General features: G+C 47.5%; 1 pseudogene; it reads right to left on the bottom strand.

The window, feature by feature from the left end:
- Positions 1 to 2,806: 2,806 nt before the first annotated feature.
- Positions 2,807 to 15,815, bottom strand: LOC136639848 (retinol dehydrogenase 7-like; annotated as a pseudogene).
- Between the last annotated feature and the right edge of the window lie 822 nt (positions 15,816 to 16,637).

The following is a 16,637-nucleotide window of genomic DNA, read 5'->3' as shown; positions in this document are numbered from 1 at the left end:
CTCTTGTTACACTATGGGACATCACAGTTTCCTTCATGTTTGATAAACAGCATGGAGAAGAATATTAAATCATTCAAAATGAAAGAAAACTGAGGGTAAGATTGATTTACAGTAACTGCTATGGCACCAACATGCCCTGTTCAGCTCAGAAAATACAGTCGGGCTTGTGTGTAATGGTTCGCGTATGTGTGTGGAGAGAGCAGAGTGAGGCAGAAAGCCGACAGAATTTGGGGCAGGAGGAGGTGGGATGCAGGGGTGGGTGGCTGGGTGGGTCTCTCTCTCTCTCTCTCTCTCTCTCTCTCTCTCTCTCTCTGGTGCTTTTGTCTGCCTCTCTTGTTACACTATGGGACATCACAGTTTCCTTCATGTTTGATAAACAGCATGGAGAAGAATATTAAATCATTCAAAATGAAAGAAAACTGAGGGTAAGATTGATTTACAGTAACTGCTATTGCACCAACATGCCCTGTTCAGCTCAGAAAATACAGTCGGGCTTGTGTGTAATGGTTCGTGTATGTGTGTGGGGAGAGCAGAGTGAGGCAGAAAGCCGACAGAATTTGGGGCAGGAGGAGGTGGGATGCAGGGGTGGGTGGCTGGGTGGGTCTCTCTCTTTCTCTCTCTCTGGTGCTTTTGCCTGCCTCTCTTGTTACACTATGGGACATCACAGTTTCCTTCATGTTTGATAAACAGCATGGAGAAGAATATTAAATCATTCAAAATGAAAGAAAACTGAGGGTAAGATTGATTTACAGTAACTGCTATGGCACCAACATGCCCTGTTCAGCTCAGAAAATACAGTAGGGTTTGTGTGTAATGGTTCGCGTATGTGTGTGGAGAGAGCAGAGTGAGGCAGAAAGCCGACAGAATTTGGGGCAGGAGGAGGTGGGATGCAGGGGTGAGTGGCTGGGTGGGTCTCTCTCTCTCTCTCTCTCTCTCTCTCTCTCTCTCTCTCTCTCTGGTGCTTTTGTCTGCCTCTCTTGTTACACTATGGGACATCACAGTTTCCTTCATGTTTGATAAACAGCATGGAGAAGAACTCATTGATGCTAAGGCAGACATATTTCATCTGGCCGAAATCGTTCAGAAACTGGCAACCCAATCCTAACTTGTGCTGGAACAGGCAGTCCAACTGGCTGTTGGGGATATTTCTCCCATTTACCCAGAATGTCATCCCAGCCATCCCTACTGGACTACTTGGCTCTGCCCCTGTGAATTCGGTGGTGTAAATCCAAGCAGCCCATGTAAGGTTACTCAGACCAGGGATAGGAGTTAGTAGAGCTGGTGGATCGAGCCGGGGGGGGGTAACAGTGGCGTAGCTAGTGGGGGGCAGTCCACCCCGGGTACCACCCTTGGGGGGGTGCAGCACCACAAATGCCCCAACATTGCTAACATCGCAAAGGTTAGGCATAACCCCATGGTTATGGCTGGGTGGGTCTCTCTCTCTCTCTCTCTCTCTCTCTCTCTGGTGCTTTTGTCTGCCTCTCTTGTTGTAAAAGCAATAAAAATGTATTAATAACAACACAAAGAAATGGGTGCAAAATGCTGGCCACTGGGGTAAGAGACACCACACATTTCAAATCCAATGATTCTTGTTCAGGATCAGCTGAACCAGTTTCACCAAGGGGCAGCCAAACCCCTTCTGCCAGACATGTGCTGAAGTAACCAATTGGTCCCTATAGGTTAATTGTTGGATTTGTTGCTTCAGAAGCAGATAGCAATACATATGCATGAAGATACACTTTCCATAGTCCCAAACGACAGCTGGCTCAGTCATGGAGGCAGATGTAGTTGCTGCCTGGGGTGGCACAGTGCAAATCTCAAAACTGCTTCAGGCAGTACTGACCCTACCCTACCCGAGATGCAGCTTCTTGAACAGTGTGTGCCTGCGTGGATGCGTAGAGCAGTATTTCTCAAACTGTGGGTCGGGACCCACTAGGTGTGTCGCGAGCCCATTTCAAGTGTGTCACCATTCATTTCAATATTTTATGTTTAATATATTAGACTGCTATGTGACTGCATTTAGGGAAATGTTACAGATCTGTACTTTTAACAGGTTACTGTGTATATACTTTTAACAATGATAGTCACTCCTGGGTAAGTGTGGGTAGGATTCCGGCCTAGGATTGTTGAAACTCTTCCTGCTTGACGATGTCACTTCTGTCATAACATCATTTCCAGTGGGTCCTGACAGATTCGCATTCTAAAAAGTGGGTCCCGACACTAAATGCTTGAGAACCACTGGCGTAGAGCAAGGAACCATCATCCTGAAGCAACAATTAGATAATTGAAGCGTCTTATGAATGCCAAATACTTATCCATAAAAGCAGAATGCCTGGTGCATCTCTGCACAATTTGCTCTTCTGGTCTTACATCCTACCATCAGTTTCTTTTGAGGTGGTTCGATAATCTGATTCTGTGTCTGCAACTAGTGTGCAACTTTGCTCCAGATATAGAGATGAGGCAGAATGGCCTTCACTGAGTGGAGGCTGTTCATTGAATCTCTGCATGAGAATCACTGCTCTCACCTTCTCTGATTCCAGTTTTAATTCAGGAAAAAAAATGTGTTTTGACTAGCAGAAACACTGATCTAAGTGCTCACTGCATGTGAATGCTATTCATGATTGTGTCTAGTTTTGCCATTTCTGGTAACTGGGAAAAAGGGCAAACAATAGCTCAGGAATCAAAGTAAAATAAAACAGGCTTTTCAAAAGTTACTCGTGATTGGGATAATAGAAGATGCAACATGTCCTATCCAAAGTTTGTAGACTTGTTAGGACAATTGTTGATTCTGTTTCTGCAAAATAATCTACACTGCCTGTGCTGACTTGTGCAGAAAGTAGGCGGCCAATGCATATTGCAGTGAGCTTGGCAAATAAGAGGAAGGAATATAGAATAGCCATGCATCCCAACCGACAGAATAGCGAGTGCGAGGGTGGCAGGACTTCAGAGTGTGTTCCATGCAGTCAGTGACCATGTAGAGATTACTACTGATTATCCGAGGGAGTGCCAGGATTATCTGGAAATCTGCATGTGAGAGATATGAAACACTTAAAAAGTAGCCTTTGCAACAGAACATGAGTGACTTAACAGGCATAACTGGAGTGCCTGACCCCCTCCCTAGAAGTCCCAAAGAAAAGGGGAGGCACCTGGCACAATCCATGATGCCTGAGAACCGAAACTCAAGCAAGAGCTTCTGTGAGACTCTCCTCTTTTCAATCTCTCATAGACACAAGCAACCACTGCAATTACTACAAAGGTTCCTTGAACTCACACTTCTGAAAGTACTCCTGCCCATAGGATTCCTTGATGTCAGAGGGCACCTGGCTCCATACTTTCTGCAGGTTCTCTATTCTATTGTCGAAAATAGCTGTTCCAAAAGCACCAGGCTCAATCATGATAACATGTACCTTGAAAGGACAAAGATCTCTCCTGAAGTGGAACCAAGAAAAGATCAAGAAACACTACTTCTGCCTGGTCCAGATTGAAAGATGGAGACTTAATAGTTTCACTGTACTATTAAGTGTTATTGTTGGGAATGCAGGTCTCACTTTCCTTATGCTAGAAACTGCTACTCAAACTAAGAGCAGCCACTGGCATTCATTACCACACAGCTCTATTTGTAGTAGAAGGCTGTCATTAAGAGCTGGCTGGTCCACGTTTCCCAGGAAGCTTCATGGCACAGTGGGAGTTGAACCCAGGACCTGTTCTGACCCTCTTACAACTATGTTACACAGGTGATTTTTTTTTTAAATTTAACGTTTAAGTCATTAAAACAGAGCTCTGAACACACCACTCACTCACTCATTAGCCTGATCACAGACATGGATTGGGGGGAAAGGGGATCATGAATTGGAATTGATGGAGAGCTTCCATCTTTCTTGAAAGATGTGTGGGGGGCAGTCAAGACCCCTTGAGATTGCCAAAGTATGTCTTGGAGACTGCCCTGTCCATCTGTCATGAGGAGAGGTCACACAATGTGGTGAAGATTCCCAAGAAAGATCTAAGGAGTGCTGAGCAGTGGTGAGTGTGCCAGCCTTGAGGAGACTCAGCCTCAAATTCCCACTCAGTCCTGAAGCTCAGGAGGTGATCCTGGGCCAGACACCATTTCTCAATCTCGCCCAATTCACAGGCTTTTGTGAGGATAAAACAGGGTGACCTACATATGCCATGCTGACTTCCTTGAAGTAGATAAAAATATGAAGAATAATAGAAATCAGTAATAGTGATCCCATGGTTGGTTACCATGGTTGGTAACCATGGTTAACCCCTGCTAACTGGTTAACTGGTTAAGAGGCACTTTTTCAAGTGGGTGCTCCTCTTTTATTTAGCAGGGGGAGAGTAACTGGCCCACCTCACCCCAGCAGTGTCTTTTCTAGTGGCTGTCTGCTGGCGTTGCATCTTTTTAGATTGTGAGCCCTTTTGGGACAGGGAGCCATTAGATATTTGATTTTCTCTGTAAACCGCTTTGTGAACTTCTTTTGAAAAGTGGTATATAAATACTGTTGTTGTTGTTGGTACCACACTGAGCAGCTTGCTTTCATTCAGTGATGTAGCTAGGCCATTTGACACCCGGGGCCTATAAATTTTTGTCACCCCATATGAATGAATGAATGAATGAATGATTCACACTTTTATACCACCTTTCCTCTAAGTAGCTCAGGGTGGTGTGCATGGTTCCTTCCCTTATTTTGTCCTCCCAGCAACCCTGTGAGGTAGGCAAGACTGAGAGATAATAACAGTCATGACATGAAATGAATAATAATAATGGCCAGAAAATAAATGCAGTGAATATTTTCCCACAAGCAATGGATGAAATTCTGCATCAAATGGTATATAACATGATAGTATTATTCCTAAAAGCCACAATTTCCACAACTTTGGTCACTAGGGTGTCACCTTCCCCACCCCCCGAGAATGTCCCATTGGTTCGTTTTGAGTTAAGGCAGTCATTCTCAAACTTTTAGCACTGGGACAACTTTTTAGAATGACATTCTGCCTGGGACCCACCAGAAGGGATGTCAAGGCTGGAAGTGACATCATCAAGCAAATTAAAATAAATAATTATAAATAAAGAAAAACAATTAAATAATGCAGTGATTTTCAACCTTTTTAATCTCACGGCACACTGACAAGTAAAAATGTTCAAGGCAGACCATCAGGCTTTTGACAATTGACAAGGCACACCATGCTGCCAGTGGGGGCTCACATCTCCCATTGGCCCTATTAATAAATGACCTTCCACCAAATTCCTGTGGCACACCTGTGGACCACTCGTGGCACACCAGCGTGCCACGGCACAGTGATTGAAAATGGCTGAAATAATGGGAAGCCAGCCATGTTGCATCAAGTGAATTGTCTCTGTAGTCTGCCTGCAATAACACCCCCCCCCCATAAATAAGAGAGATTTTCAACCCTTCCCCTTGCCCATCTTACCAGCTCAAGCCTCTGTTTTATCTTTTGGGGGGGATGCTGCCTTCTGGAGCATTTGTTGAGCTCCACTTTCATCAGATTGGGACCACGCTGCTAACCTTGCATTCCCCTTTGCCAAACTTGACCAGGAGCCAATGCATGTTTGCTTACTCATGTAAACGTGACCCTGTGGCTTAGGGTGCAATCCTAACAATGGCTTGGGCCGGCCCAAGTCCCTTGGGTCAGCGCGGGAGGGTCGCAAACGTGCCATAAAGCATGTTTGCAACTCCGTGGGAGGAAGCCAGGCTGGTGCTCTGCGCCGGCCTCCTCCCGGCTGGTTGCATCAGCCCCAGAGAGCCTACGCAACAGAAAAGGTAGGCGTAGGGGGCAGGGAGGAGGAGGGACAAAGACGTTCCTGGGCAGGGGGAGGAAGGTGTTCCTGGGTGGGGGGAGGGCGGGTGATGGTTGGCCCTGAGGATGGGCGTGTGGGGAGCCAGAGGCAGGGCTGGGACCCTGGCCACATCTTTCATTATTGGAGCTTCCTGGGCAGAGGAGAGCTTTCTTCTTAGCTAGGTGGCGAACTCTTTGGCATTTATTCTTCTTAGCTAGGTGGAGAGAGCTTCGGCATTTGTTGAGGGCTGTTTCAGAAAGATCCCCATCTCTGAGACTGCGTCCCTGTGGTTCAGGGGAGGTTGAGACGCTTGAACATGTCATGTTCTGTTGCCCATTTTATCAGGGGATCCGAGATAAGTTTATTATTCCCCTGAGCAGAAAATTCTTGGGCTTGTCACAAACAGAAATGGCCAAGAAACTTCTTTTAGGTGCTAATTCTCAGCTTTTAAGACCAACTGCAAGTTTTTAGGCTGCTGCTTACAAAACCTAGATGGGCATTATTAATAATGAGAGGAAATTTTAATTGCTACTCCTTATTTGTTCGCAATACAATGATGGCTATTTTATTGTATTTTAACGTTGGATGTATTTTAATGTTGAAATTTTAAATTCCGCCTGTTGTAGGGCAGTATTGCATGTTTGTTTTTGCTAGTCTTTGACCGTGACAATAAATACCTACCTTGGGGTTGCATTGCTTCAGATTCCTAACCACCGCAACGTTAGCAATTTTGATCACTTGTGATGTCACCTCCCCCAAGGCTGGTACCTAGGGTGGACTGCCCCCCCGTCCCTCGCTAGCTACACCACTGTTTTCATTTGTACTAGATGGCTGGAATGTTGCTTCAGTTGCAGTAATATTGAGAACATGGAGCTGTTGCAACACAGGGACATGTGAGACTAGGTTCTGTTTTTGCAATAACGTAGATAGGGTAATTATCTAGCATAGGCAATATTTAATGTGCCTGATGGTTGCTGGAGTGTGGCTTATGGAAACAAAAATGTGGATAACAGGAGCAAAAGCCATCTGCAGCAAAACGTTGCAGCCCACAGCCCAAACATAAATAGGTCAGATCTCCCTCTGTCCCTGCCTACCCCTTGCTAGTCATGTCAGCTGATTTTTCTCCCTTCCAACTGAGCACTGAACATTCAGTGGTTGCTGAGAGCCAGGGAGCACACTCAGTTCCCATCAGGTTGTTTTTTTGTGGGGAGGGAGACCCAAACATTTAATCCACAAACGTGTCAACTTCTGCATAAACGTGTCTACTTGGCTAGGAAGTCCCTCCAGCTAGAAGAAACCACTTCCTTACCCAGGGGAGATCGCATTTTGCATACGAATCGCTAGATACTCAACTAGCTGAGTTTACTCTTAATATATAGACAGTACAGCAATGCACTAAAAGGCAGAGGAGATAATGAAGTCACTGTTTCTTTAAAAGCTTTGGCAACAAGAGGAAAAAGAGTGATAGAAATTTTTTAAAATAAGAAAATGTATGAGACAGAACAGCTTTCTAAACTTCTAACTCTGTCGCTGACAATAGTCATAACTCCCAGCACTTGTTCTTATTCAGTCTGGCTTAACCAACTTCAGCTGAAGCAACAGACATGTCTCTTAACCAAGCAAAGGGGAAAGCTGCAGAGCTGGTATTTTACCTCAGGCTGTCAGAGAAGGCCTCCACGTCAAACTTTGATGGGCTATACCTTCCTCCACAGGCTGTCACTCTTCCTAATACGCTAGAAACGTTGACCACCCTTCCTCTGGCCTTTTTCACCAGGGCAGCATGTGTAGCGTGACATCAATCAGCCCAAGCAGGTTGACATTGATCACCTTTGCAAAGTCATCTTTGGTCTGCCATTCATTGGGAGCCACTGAGGCACCTATGCCTGCATTGTTGACCAAGCCCCAGAGCCCTGTGAGAAGAGAGGCTATACATATTAACTGAAAAATTGTAACGTTATGGGCAATGGTTATCTAAAGGACTGGATATACCATTTTCAGCAGATTTTAAGAAGCCACAGAGCAAGCACTATCATCTGAGAGGTTTAAAGTGTTTACAGATTCACTTCTACACCAAAAAGTATGGATACTCTAAGGCACTGTCTAGGCCAGGGGTCGGCAACCTTAACACTCAAAGAGCCATTTGGACCCGTTTTCCAGAGGAAAAAAAACCTCAGGAGCCACAAAACCCTTTTGACATCTAAAATGAAGATAATACTGCATATATAGTTTTTTTTTTACCTTTATGCTCTTATAGGTCCCATTTTTATAATGTAGCCCCCTCTTGTAGCTTTTAGTTAGTTTTGTCATACATTCTTGTCCTGTGTTTTCAGACGCCTGGTCCTCTATGGTGTTTTGCCTGATTCCAAGGCCATTCTCTGCCTGGAGAATTATGCCCACTTTAAGCAAATTAGCTCCCCTTCTTTCCCTCAACAAATGACCCTGGTTCTGTCCTGCAGTCCTGCTGGACCCCACCTCCATGGTAGCTCGCCTGTTCAACCAACAGAGGTCCTCTCTCCTGCCAGCAGCCTCCCACCACTACAGCAGACCCTGGGTCCTCAGCAGGTCTTGGGCACAGCAGCCACACATCAAACTCCAGTGTCTCCAGCAGTCCATTAGTCACAAAGTCAGTCAGAGTATCCAGGGCAGAGTCCAAAGTCAATAAGCCAAGTCACAGTCCAAGGTCAGATTCCAAAGTAAGTCAGTCAAATCAGTCAGAGTAGCCAAGTCAAAGTCAATAAGGCAAGTCAGTCTTCTCTCCAACCTGCACTCCTCCTCTAACCTGCACCCCCCTTCCTGCCTCAGGTGCTCCTTATATTCCTGAGGGCCCTATTGCCTTCAAGTGGCTGCAGCTGTGCAGCACACTCTGCTGGATGCCCAGGCCTTACCCTTAAAGGGGCCACTGCTGACACCACATCTACCTCCTCACCAGATCTTCCAGGATTCCAATACATATGGCGGTTATGACATCTGCTAATCTTACATGGATACTAAAGAACTCCCCCCAACTTCCAGAGGCACCCTGCTGGAAGGGAAAAAAGACTCCAGAGATGGGGAAGAGAAGAAGCCAGAGGGGGGGGGGAGGCAGCCACAGGCCAGCTTCTGCCCTGCCTGCCCTCCCTCCCTCACTCAGGCTGCAACCCTCTCCACACTATCCTGGGAGTAAGCCCCATTGGCTACAATGGGACTTCTGAGCAGACAAGTTGGTTGGAGCTCTCAGGCTGCAGTCCTCTCCACACCTTCCTGGGAGGAAGCCTCACTGACTACTTGTGAGTAGACCTGCATAGGAGGGGGCTGAGGCTGCAGCCCTCCACACCTTCCTGGGAGGAAGCCCCACTGACTACAGAGGGGCTTACTTGTGAGTAGACCTGCACAGGAGGAGGCTGAGGCTACAGCCCTCCACACCTTCCTGGGAGTAGCCCAGGGACTACATAGGGGCTTGCTCTTGAACAGACCTACACAGGCTCCCACTCACCCATCCTTGCGCTTGGTCTTGAGCAGGCTCCAAGGCAGCTATCCCAGGCACCCTTTCCTGGGAGTAAGCTTCATCCGCTGTAATGGGGCTTACTACTGAGTTGACACACAGGATGTGGAGGAAACTCAGGATGTGCAGGAGACACTCAGCTGTGGAGGAAAAGCCTCTCCTTGTACTGAGTGGGGACCTTCTCAGGGAAAGGCGGGCTGGCAATGGCTGAGGAGGAGGGCGTCCTGCTGGAGAGTTGGGGAAGGGAAAAACAGGGAGCTGAAGCCTGCAGAGCGGGCAAAATTGAAAAGGGAAACCAATACGGGGCAGGTGGGGGTGAAGGGAGAGGAGGGCAGTGAGCTCAGGGGGCAGAGGGAAGCAGCCTGCCCTCCCAACACAGGTGCCTCCTGTTACCCCCTTTGCCACTTTCACTGGGAGGAGCCGCAGCAGACAGCTGAAAGAGCCGCAGGTTGCCGACCCCTGGTCTAGGGGCAGCATTTCCACCCCCATCCTTGTCTCCTCCAAGCCCCTGGGGAAAGGCTGCCAAAGCCCCTTGCAAGGGTCACCTAGACAATTAAGAAATGTGCTGCTATGCAGCTGGTTGTTGACCCTCCAGCTAGCACTGCAGCAATTGGCAGGGCCCCAGGAAGGTCTTGTGACTACTTATGCTTCTCCCAAAGCAGACTTCCTGGTGCCAGTAGCATTTGAGAAGTGCATGAAAATCTCCTCTCTGCACGCTACAACCACATTTGTTTTTCAGCTTCTAGCATGCTCACCATGCTTGCAACTTTTTCTTTGAGCTCAAAAGTATTAAACATGGTGGCCTCCATGCATCATGTGATCACTTACCTCCCAGTTGGAAGAAAAGTAGAAAGAGCAACCAACAAAGAAAGTTATGGATGAAAACATACACGTAAAATCTGTACAGTTATCTGTTGAAGTTGTAGTTAAATTTTACCCATGTTATTTTGGTATTTGACTACAGTACTCTTGTTGATGCCCATTTGCCCTCTTCCCTTCTGCCAGCTTCTCCTAATCCTGGAGTAGAATGAGGGCCCAATCCTATCTAATTTCCAGTGCAGTGCTGCTATGCCAATGGGGCATGCACTGCTTCCTGTGGTGGGGAGGCAGTCATAGAGGCCTCCTCAAGGTATGGGAACATTGGTTCCTTTATCTTGGGGCTGCACTGAGGTTGCACTGGTGCTGGAAAGTAGGATAGGATTGGGCCCTGAGATGCTTGTTGTCATTTTAATGAAATGAGCTGCAAGCATGCCAGTGATGTCACTTCCTGCTAACTGAAAAACATGCAGCCAGAGACAAAAAGGAGGTGGGTTCTGGACAGGGAAGCGGATGGAGCTGCACATTCCCATAAGGCAGACCCCAGTATAAAGGGTTCAAGTAGTGCCAGGGATGCAGCAGTAGCAGAAGGATGCAAGGCTGAGGGCTCTGTCTCCACAGACACTGAAGGAAATGATATTCTAAGGTGGCTGTCCTGGGGAGAGGAGGATGTAGGTGTTGTCTAGCCCCCCAGCTCTCAAAGCCAAACTGAGGCAAAAGAGGAAGGCTATCCCGACTGGGAAGCAGGATATGTCCCAGGTGGACGGAGTGGATGGAAGCATGAGGCCCAACATTGTGAACCCAGCCTTGTTTGTGGAAAGTGCTCCTTTTGTATGCTAAGTGCCCTTTCACCATCATTCCCATCACCAAAGTTCCTGTCTGAGAGACCAGGGAGATATAGCCCCATGTTTTCTTATTGGAGCAACAGTCTCCCTGGCAGGGTGTATTGGAACCGTGGAAGATCTGCTGAGGAGGTAGGATGTGGTGTCAGCAGTGGCCCCTTTAAGGGTTAAGGCCTGGGCATTCAGCAGAGAGCATGCTGTACAGCTGTAGCCTATTGAAGGCAATAGGGTTCTCAGGCATAAAAGCACCTGATGAAAGGAGCATTTGGTTGGGTAGTAGAAGGAGGAAAGTGTGAGACTGGATTGATGGACTATGGAACTACTGATGGGCGAATGAATTTTGGAGCAGAAACTGTTGGAGACACCGAGATTGATGTTTGGCTGCCATGCCTAAGACCTGCGGAGGACCAAGGTGGTGCTGAAGTGGTGCAAGGAGCTGCTGACAGGAGAGGTGAGGAAGGAGGACATCTGTAGGGTGTATAGGTGAGCTATCCTGGTGGTGGGGTCTAGCAGTACTGCAGGGCAGAACTAAGGTCATTTTGGGGGAAAGAAGGGGAGCTAATTAGCATAAAGTAGCATAATTCTCTGAGTGAAACTTGAAGTGGGAATCTGGCAAAACACAGGGTCTTTAGTTCTGAAGTTAGTATGCTGTAATTGGCTACCAAATGTAGGGCACAATCCTAACCAGGTTTACTCAGAAGTAAGTCCTATTGTGGGACTTATTCCCAGGAAAGTGAGGTTAGGATTGCATAGGATACACCATCATAGGAAAGTGGGAAGGGGAGATGCAATTTTCTCCTTCCCCAGTGTTCCTTATGGGTTACTTCTACCTATGCCAGCTCTGTCATTAGTGTAGTGTTCTTCTGGCACAGAGGGCATGTTCTTTGTCTGAAGGGGGGAGGATAGGATTTGGTGTCAGTTCTCTTCCCTTCCATGTCTCTCCTGCATCCCTCTCTCCCACATCACACCACAATCTCCTCTGTTGCCAGTTGCTCATTCCTCCAGCACATGTCTTCATACACATGCCATGCATGTGCTACAATCTGTCCTGCTGCCAACTGCTCATTTACATGCACATGTGTTTTCCTATGCATGCCATGTGTGTGCACACAAAACAACTGAAATTGGGGGAATTAGCAATACTTATAAACTGAAAGGTCAAATTTCAGCAGCGTTGGCAGTTTTGGGATCGTTGATGTAGGTAGTGGTGACAACAACCTCAGAGTGCCTCAGAATTAGGCTATCAGTAAGCAAGAGACTGAGGTTTTCAACAAAGATAGGATTTACTTTCAGTTACTTTGCTGAGATCAGTTATAGAGCTTTAAATGGTTGCAAATGAATGAAATATAGTACATAAAATAGTTGTGTTTGGAGAAGCAGGAGTTAAATGGAGAGAAAAAGGAAAGAAAGTAATTGAGTGAGGCTGCCCTGTACTGGGTTTCCTCCCCAGTCAGCCAGGCATCCAGACAAACAGTGGAAAGAGACAACTAGCAGGAGATGCTGAGATACAAACATGGAGAGAGGGAGGGAGAAAGAGGGTTGTTATGAGGATTAAAAAAAGGGAGAGGAGATTATCAATCCTACAGCCTAATCCTACTGACACTATTGCTAGTGGAATTAACATTCTGCAAGTGCTAATTGCCTTAGGACAGTTGCTAAAGCCATTCCAGCAGCAAGCAGGCTCTTGAGCGCTACCAGAATGCTAGCAGGAAGGCTAGAGCTGATGAAGATATGGTAGTGGGAAAGGCAGCTTGAGGTGGGCGGAAAGTGGAATGGGGGCAGGGAGGGTGGAATGAGGTGGCAAAGGGGTGTGGAGAGGGCATGACAGGAGTGGGGGGGAAGGGCAGATGGGTCCACAAAGAGAGTAGGTTCAGCACTAGTTGTGGCCACCAAATCCTTGCTCCCTTCTTGGACCCAATCGTACAGCATGGGTTCATGCAGACCTGCGCCAGCAAATACGCAAGTGCAGGTCCAAGTAGACCCTTCCATGCTGAAGAGGATTATCCCTGAATAAAGGAACAAATGTTTGCTTACCCAGAGGAAACCTCAACAACTCTCCCCCCCCCCCCCCCCGCAGGATGCAGTGGTAGCCTTTTGGCTACATTGATGGGCAGGGGAATGGATAGGATTGGGCTCCTAATCTGATGGGTAGGTTTAGTGTACATGTCTATCCAGTGGGGCTGAGCTGTATGGCTTGAAGTTCCAGGCTCCAGGAGAAAGAAAAATGCAGCAAAAGTTGCTCCTTGGAGCCAAGTAGGTAGCTTCTCCAAGGGCGAGGGTGGTTATTAGGGCAAGGGACTTCCTGACCATGGAACAGTCTGGAAAGCAGATAACTTGGAGGCTTTCAGCAGGGAAGAAAGCACCAGAAAATGGAGATGCCTCTACAGACTGCAAAAACACACAGCAGCATGGACAACTTCTCTGAGGAGATGGTGACCTAAAATAGAGGAGGCTTCTATGGGGAAAGAAACCTCAAAACATGCAGCATGTTTGGACACTTCCAAAGGATTGAGAAGTGACAAAGTTCTACTTCTAGAGCAGGATAGCTATAGGACTTTGCATGAAGAAAAATAGTAGCATATCTGGGTGGACAACAGAATCTGGAGCTTCTCCTATACAAGCATATGCATATAAAGATTTCCTGGCCTTGAGTGAGGTTGAGTGTGTCCTTCCAGGTGGACACAAAAGGTCTGATTGTACCCCAATCAGAGAAGTTCCTGAGGGACAGAAGGCATGGCAAGGTGTGCATGCAGTGAAATTCCATCATGGTGGGTTGCCCAAGTTTGCAAGACTTTACAGGAAAGGAGACACAAAGTTGCCCCACAGGGCTGCAGCTTTCTTTCCCTTCATGATCCTTTCTGCCCAACATTGCATGTACACAAATGTGCACACCTGTGGGCAGGGCAAAAATGGGTCAATTACCATGACCTCTCCTCATATTATCTCACTCACTTCAGGGCAAAGTCCTCCCTAGCTCATAAAAAAACACTATCCAGGAACAAAATTGAGTAAGGACAGATTGCACACGGGTTGGAAAAAAGAGGACATTGGCAACATCTCCCTGTTTTGATCTCCCTGCTGGCAGAGTTGCCCTGGCATCTGAGTGAAGTCTGGAGTTGCACTGGCATAAGAACATAAGAACAGCCCCACTGGATCAGGCCATAGGCCCATCTAGTCCAGCTTCCTGTATCTCACCGCGGCCCACCAAATGCCCCAGGGAGCACACCAGATAACAAGAGACCTGCAAGGCCTCCTGGGAATTGTAGTTTAAGAACATAAGAACAGCCCCACTGGATCAGGCCATAGGCCCATCTAGTCCAGCTTCCTGTATCTCACCGCGGCCCACCAAATGCCCCAGGGAGCACACCAGATAACAAGAGACCTGCAAGGCCTCCTGGGAATTGTAGTTTAAGAACATAAGAACAGCCCCACTGGATCAGGCCATAGGCCCATCTAGTCCAGCTTCCTGTATCTCACCACGGCCCACCAAATGCCCCAGGGAGCACACCAGATAACAAGAGACCTGCAAGGCCTCCTGGGAATTGTAGTTTAAGAACATAAGAGCAGCCCCACTGGATCAGGCCATAGGCCCATCTAGTCCAGCTTCCTGTATCTCACCACGGCCCACCAAATGCCCCAGGGAGCACACCAGATAACAAGAGACCTGCAAGGCCTCCTGGGAATTGTAGTTTAAGAACATAAGAGCAGCCCCACTGGATCAGGCCATAGGCCCATCTAGTCCAGCTTCCTGTATCTCACCGCGGCCCACCAAATGCCCCAGGGAGCACACCAGATAACAAGAGACCTCATCCTGGTGCCCTCCCTTGCATCTGGCATTCTGACTTAACCCATTTCTAAAATGGCATCCTAGGTGTGTCTGTTGGTGGGTGGGTGGGCTTCTATGCCAGAGGGGTTGCTGTTGGGCCAGTATGTTGAGATACACTGGCATATCTCAAGGATAATACTGGGCCTTAAATCTTCCTATTAATTTCATCTCCCCTATTAACAAATGCAGTTTCATTCATCCAAATGAAAACATATAGGGAAAACCGGGAGTTGGTGTGCACCTGGCAAATGAGCCAAAGAACTACAATTCAGCAATTCATCTGACATTTGTGGACTGGAAGATGAACTGAATAGAGTCCAGTTTCACTGTGCCAAGTTTCAGATTAATAGGATGAATTGCCTTGATTTTCCAATGCTCAAAATGTTTGGCCCAGAAGGATGAAAACTCAGCAGTCTGCTTTGTGTAGCATATATACGTGACAAGCAAGGTGTGGGAGCAGCTGCAGTAGGGCTACTCTCTCATGTGCCAATGTTTCCACCCATGGCTATGGCTGTGCATCTGTCTACAGCTTGATCATCTGATAATAATGCTTATCCTCACATGAAACTCTTCATCTGGTGATTTCTCAAATCAGGCAGCTGTTAAGAGCAGTGCTGAGTGCATTTGCCTGATCGGCTGGCAACCCCAAATGCTCCCAGCACACATGAATCTCTAGTTCTGACCCTGTTCCACACAGCACAGACATGTAATGACAGAAGAGGGGAATGGTCAATCACCTTTGCTCCCCACACATCCTTTCACCCACTCGGTCGCTGCCTCAACACTCTCTGTGCTGGTGATATCCAGGATGGTGGTTCTCAGCTGCTCCGACGTGGCCTTCTCCAGCTGCTCTGCCCCTTTCTGGGTCAGGCAAGCTGCTAGGACCCTCAGACCCTGGGCATCTAGTTGCCTGGCCAGCAGGTTCCCAAAGCCAGAGTCACAGCCATTGATGAAGACACATTTCTCAGTCAGGTTCTCCACAGTCTGCCTCTCCCGGTACCATCGGCGAAGGAAGTAAAGCCCCAGCAGGACAGCCAGGTAGAGCCACATGGCTAAATGCTGCGGGATAAGAACAAGCAAAAGTGTCAGAACTGGGGCAGTTATAAACACTGCACTGCCACGTTGGCTCCCACGTTTGGCTCCCACGTTGCTATAAAGCTGATCAGAGAATAAGCCAATGACCTAGGACAGGCTCCCCCAGTCTTTTGCATATTGCATATTACCACTCTACAAGTGCATGAAGATAGCAGGTTATACATCCACTAATTAAGTCATACATGATATCAGGAGTGGATTATACAAGCACAGTTAAGCTTGGCTGATGGCAAATGTGATAAACAGCATTCCAGCCATATTAACCTTGATCACCGAATCAGCAAGTAGAAGGGGGTTGAGAGTCTTATAGCCTCCATGGCCAGCCATGTACTCAGTGCAGGAAATCCCAAGTTAGAGCAAATCCCAAGTTAGAGCAAGGAATAGATAGCCACACATGCTCTGCCTGAAGAGCTCCAACCAAGAGACCTCGCCACCCTCTAGGTCAAGGGTGTCAAACTCATTTCATACAGAGTGCCGAAGTTAGCATTCAGGATGCCTGCTGAGGGCTGGAAGTGATCTCATTAACCAGAAAGTGACATCATTAAGCAGCTGATGGCCAGAAATCAGCACTTCATTCTCATTAACTGCAAATGACAAAAGAGAAACTACGGAAATCTTGATTATATTTTAGGCTATGGGAGAGCCCAGTTTTCATGTGGGCTGCTGTTTCAGCAGTAACACCTCAGCACTGCTCAGCAGCTGAGAGCCTGAGGGTTGGATAAAAAGCTTCCAGGGGCTGCATCGCGCCCCCCCCCCCGCCTTATGTTTGACACCCCT

Source organism: Tiliqua scincoides, chromosome 2 (assembly GCF_035046505.1).
Source record: "Tiliqua scincoides isolate rTilSci1 chromosome 2, rTilSci1.hap2, whole genome shotgun sequence".
NCBI lineage: Eukaryota > Metazoa > Chordata > Lepidosauria > Squamata > Scincidae > Tiliqua > Tiliqua scincoides.
This window is presented reverse-complemented; position numbering and strand designations above follow the sequence as displayed.